Here is a 6,105-nt window from a genome sequence, read left to right as displayed (position 1 = left end):
GTGGTCTTAAGGAAACTGCCCAATTGTTTCTTGGACTTTAGCTTTCTGACACATATTTCGTGTTTGTTGCAGGCTTTGACACATATCTCGTTTTTGTTATCTGTGATGAAATTCCCTGACCCAATTTTGACACCCATTCAAATTTTATTTACATTTTTAAAAGTGTTTGGTTGAAGCTTGAAATTGACCAAAATTGCAGCTTTTGCCAACACCACATACAGTTCCACATCGAGAATCAAAACGAAAATTTTAAAATGAACACATGACAACATTGTTTGAAAGTGGGCGAGCATGTGTCATAAGTGATTTAGTATTTCGGGCGCCATATGGAGGTCAAGTCTGTGTTTTTTTATATCGTTGCAGTCCTGCCAAATCATCTTGAAGGCACAAAGCAGCTGCAAGTTCCATAAATGCTCAAATGGGTAGCTGACGATTATCCGGTAGCCTTGACCTTTACCTGCTAACAATGCGCTGACTTGGGGTATGTTGACATGGCGATAACTTGAGTCAAAGTTGCAACCTTATTTATTTATTTATTTATTTATTTATTTATTTATTTATTTATTTATTTATTTGTGTTTGTTTCACTTGAATCACAAACACCATACTAAATTGCACGTGCAGTACCTGGGGGGAAATGAACATGCTATAATATAATATACCAGGCTAGCAATCGGTGACACGACATGCAAATGCACCCACAAAATCCAACTTCAACGGACATTTAGGGTGGCGGGAAAAAAAATCATTGGCGCCGCCCTACCCACTCTCGATGACTTGCACACTGCAAGAATCAAGACAAGGGTGCTGAAAAAAAAATCCTACTGGACCCTCCGCACCCTGCTCACCACCTTTTCCATATACTCCGCTCAGGCAGGCGCTACCGATCCATGCGCACCAAATCCAGGAGACATTTAAACAGCTTCTTAAATTTGCCTTTATTAGTGTTCTCCATACTTTTTTGTGATAATACCAGTGCAGCGTGTTCTACTGGAAACAAATTACTTGTGTGTTCGACATACTTGGCCAATAAAGATGATTCTGATTCTGATCCCTTGAACTTTTGTATCCGATTTGAATCAAGGCCTTGTGTGTTAAACCTGTTTCATAAAAATATGTTTTTAGATATGACTGGGCAGACAAGCAGTTGTTGCGTACATTCGTTTTGCATGGCTGTCCGCACTTGTTCTTTTTTTGGACCACAGTAAGGAACAAACATTCTCTTATTTGGGGGCTTTTTCTATGTAGCTATCTATCTATTTGCTGTATATTAGCTAGCTGGCTGGCTATCTAGCTATATATCTATTAGATAGCTAGCTACATAAGTATTTATTAGCTAGCTATTAGATAGCTAGCGAACTATTTGTTAGATAGCTATTAGCTAGCTAGTTAACTATTGATTAGCTAGGTATAAGATAGCTGGCTAACTATTTATTAGATACCTATTATAGATTAGCTAGCTAGCTTTCTATCTATTTTAAGTTATTCCGGGTTGAGTGATCACTGGCGCGTGTGGCTGCCGCTGCTCAACCACAAAAAAAACTTATCTTGTGACTGTAAAGTGACCACGAGAGTTTTGAAAGGTGCTTATAAATGAAATGTATTATTATTATCATGACCCTGACGGATGTTCAAAAATGCCACGGAGTAAAAAAAAGTGGCTCATTTGTTGTGACAGTGTGGCCAGCGCTTTTTGTCAAAAGTGAATGTAATGGAAAGGGTCAGGGTGTATTGTTTAGCCATGTGAATAGAAAGCCGTTTATCGCTTGTGGCCTGTGTACGACGCGTTAAACTGCCAGGAGTCATGTGGGAAACACTGTCTCGCCGTGACTCGTCGTTGGGGGAGAATCAATTTCAAAATAACAATAACGCCAGCGCGGAAATATTTTGAATAAATACATTTACTCAATAGTCTTCTTGCTTGCTGCGTTATCAGCGTTGGATCCATATTTGTTTTCCATAAAAGCAGACCCTGACCATTGGTGCCCATATTTGTCTGTCTTGACCATATCTGACTGAAGATATCCGACAGAGCCATTTTGGGGGCAGACGGCGGATGCAATTTGACACGGTTAGCTCATCCACCCCCGAGAGAAGAGGAATTCTCTGAAGTATTTTTATCTTTTTCTCCCATCAGCCAGTTCTGCATGAGCAAACATCAATACGGGACCCGTAATTGTTGCTTAAAAGAGTCATTAAGTGCCTACTTGCACATCACTTTGCTCTTGAGTTGGCAGCAGCGCTCGCATCCACTCGGTGCTCAGTCACAAGTGCAGCCTGGATTGACTTTCTTCGCTTTTGACGACTTTGAAATAAATCCTTGTGAGGCCGAAAATATAAAAAAATATTTTGCACCTTAGGATAAAGCATTGCTGTTTCTACTTCTGTGTGGAAATTGTCACTTTTTAAGCCTCATTAACTCATTCACTTCCATTCCCGAATTTATTTGGGAGTTGAAAAGCATGACGCGGAGCGCCATTCCCGAATTTGTTTGAGTTTTGTTTTTTTGTTGGGGGGAGGGATGCCAATAAAGTGCTGGTCACACCTCTGGCAATGTTTTTCCCTGCCACTAGGAGCCTTTTGTATAGCCACCCCCAATTTTAAAGCTCAGAAACTCCAGACCCATATAATTTAGGCATTTTGAACTATTTTTTTCTGATGAAAGAAGAGAGTAAGGTTTCTTACGCTGCATTGAATGATTATGTACCATATTTCCCGTTGTATAAGGCTCACCCAAAAGCCTTAATTTTCTTCAAAAGATGACCATGCGCCTTATATGCAGGTGCGCCTTATATATGAAGTAATATTACCCACAAAAGGCCTCACAACTACTGTCAGCAGCCACCAACTCCATTTACCTCATTAGAAGAAGTTGTGCGTGATCCCAGACTCTACTGTAGTGCCTTATAATATTGTTTTCCTTATACAGTAAAGTCTCGTTATATCGATATTCAAGGGAGTCCGAAAAAATATCGATATAACCGGGACTATCGATATATCCGACCCTGTTTGCATGTAATTTTCTCCGTGCGTGCATAGAAATAGTATCGATATAACCGGGACTATCGATATATCCGATATCGATATAACGAGACTTTACTGTATTTGGAAAACTTTTATATATTTCGATATTATTTTTGGATAGCTTTTTTTCCTTCATTGAAGGTATGCCTTATACTCCGCTGCGACTTAATATGGAAAAAGTTGGAGCATACACCATTCATTTGGGGTGCAGCTTATAGTCCAGCGCGCCTTTATACACCTGAAAATATGCGGTAGTCTTAAAACTCAATATTCTGTAAGTACTCGAATTTGAGTGAAAATGACAAACATTTTTGCATGTCTTCTGGCAATGAATGAGTTAAATGGAGAAAAATGTTCAGGTAGGATTTTTTTTTTCCCGGTTCATGGTTCACCGTCCATGTTCATCTGCACATGTTTTCTCATCCACCCTCTTGCTTGAATGGTTTTGTTTCGCTTTCAAGAAAGGCATCCGAGCTACTAGATTACCGTGAAACCTGGCAATTAAACAAACAAAGATGAAATTGGTCCATCGATGCTCTTTTATTTAATAACCATCGGAATTGCCTGACTTGCGTCTGTCTCCTATTAGCGAGAAAATTGCTGACTCCCTTTGCTCTGCCGGGTAATGCATCCATCAGCTGTGGGAACCAAGCACTTTGCATTTAGGCAAATTGGCAGCTAGTTCAGGCACAGGTGGTCAGTTTAGCATAAATATTGGACTGTGTGGTCTATTTTTCTGATGAATATACATTTGCACACGTCGTCTACCTTCGGGAAACAAAAATATGGAATTGTGTTTTGTCAGTTAGTGTTGTTTTTACAGGATGCAAGATTATTTTACAGCCTAATCTATTTCAAACACTATTTTTCATCAGCTTGATTTCTTTTCGTGAGATAACATTAACTCATTCACTGCCAGACGATGTGCAAAAATGTCCACTCCAGTACCAGGGTTTTTGTCACTTTCATTCAAATTGCAGGACCCATAGAATATTTAGTTTTAGGACTACATAAACACTCAATGCAGCATAAGAAACGTTGGACTTTCTTCTGACATCAAAAAAAATATTTAATTCCTAAATTATATGCATCTGGAGTTATATGAGCTTAAAATGAGGGTGGCTCTACAACATACAATACAATACATGCTTATTGATTTATGTAGCGCTTTAACAAGTTCTGAAGCTGTAACAAAGCGGTAACATGGACAAAAGTGGAATGGAAAAAAAAAACATTGCCAGAGTTCTGACCAGCGCTTTATCGGCACCCCCGCAAGAAAAACCAAAACCCGAACAAATTCAGAAATGACGCTCAATGTAATACTTATGAACTCCTGAATAAATTCAGTAATTGCAGCGAATGAGTTCATCACTCTTTGATGAAGCATCATGGGAAAAGGTCTTTTTAAAACCAGGCAATCCGTCTTATTTTTCAGATATCATTTTTTTTTTCCCCTGGTGCCTTTTGTCGACCATACAAAGATTAGCATCGCTTCATCCTGGACAAGAGCATGTTGGGTGAGATCAAAGGTCTGTCGGGGGGGGGGGGGGGGTGTTATTTGAAATTTATGACTCGGCTGAGACAAGTTCAAAGACGACCCCCAAAACATGAGCACCACTTGAGCAAATTAAACACAAAATGTACACAGTATGTACTTCAAACTCAATTGGCCCAAGATGGAACCAAGCCTAAATGCATAGTCCACATTTGTAAAGAAGGCCATTGAGGCAGCACAGTGCTGTGTTGACATCAATACGGCTGCGATCCTTTACTTACTTGCAAAGATAAATCTCGGGTCAATTGCATTTGTATCGAGTCTTACTAATTTTTTTAAAATTCATTTTTATAAAACTCCAGGTGCCACATTTTCAACCAAGAATCATCAGTTTTCATGTGCACTGATTTGCCAGCTCTGTGACATTCCTCTTTGCATTCCTGCACATCTTAATTGGTACTCCTCCCTGGCAATGGGCTCACTTTATCCTCGGCTGGCTTGGCTGTCAGATCGGGACAGTGGCCAGCGAAAGCAAATGGAACAATGCAATCCTAATCCCCGAATAATTTCTGCTCCTCTGATCTTGCTGGCTCAAGAATGTCATGTTTTCAAGGCCTCGGGGCTGACTAGGAATCACAAATGAATACATTCTCATGCACAGTGATCCGTGTTAATGTACTGTAAGAAACCGAAGAGGAACTAGCTGTCAATTTTATCTGCCCGAGAGAATAACTGTCCCAAAACAGCTGATCATGCTATAAATTTTGAAGTTTATACAAGGAGGTGAGAGGGTGGAGGGGGGAAAAAATAACAATGAACACCCAAGTTACAACCTTGCTTGCTCCTTTGAGAACCACACCAAAACTATGCACGACCCATAGCCAAATAAAATACATTTACGGCGGACGTTATTTTTATGCTCACAATCTATTCAAACCTCTGAATATGGAGGACACTGATTCGCTGTGGCGACTCTTAAAGGGAAAAGACGAATCTATCTCTTGTCAAACTTATTGGCTTGGATTGGCCTTTACTAGTCTCGCAGTGGATGAGTTAAAATTTCACAGCAGGATAGTCAAAAAGAAGTCCAAGATGGCGCTCAAATCTGTTGCGGCTTGGAATTGAAGCGGATTGACGTGGGACAGGAAACGTGCGACAATCTTTTTTCGTCAATGGATGCGACAGCTTCGTGTTTGCGTTCAACATTTAGCTTGTTGCAAACGTGCGCATTTCACAAAGATGTCTCTGATCCACTGCTGCAAAGGACGCTTTGATCCTCTCCTATTTCATCTAGAACTGCTTCATACAACAAAGAGGGTGCAGAAAAGTGCTTAAAATTGAATGATTGTCTGTCTTTTGTGTTGTGTCACATTGTTTGTTATTTAGTTTTTTTGTTGTTGTTTCATAGCTATTTCACCCCGATCCAAACAGGATGAGACGGTTCTGTGGCGGTCAATGCTCTCGACAGTCCGCTCTCCCCACACGTCGTACAGACGCTCCCCTATTTACGAAATTTTTGGAGTAACATGTCGTATTCTCTCCAGTTGTACATTATAGATATCTTTATACAGCATATATTTTATTAA

The sequence above is a fragment of the Hippocampus bargibanti genome, linkage group LG09, assembly GCF_051943395.1.
Source record: "Hippocampus bargibanti isolate YZ-2025 linkage group LG09, ASM5194339v1, whole genome shotgun sequence".
In the NCBI taxonomy this organism is placed as follows: Eukaryota; Metazoa; Chordata; class Actinopteri; order Syngnathiformes; family Syngnathidae; genus Hippocampus; species Hippocampus bargibanti.
This window is presented reverse-complemented; position numbering follows the sequence as displayed.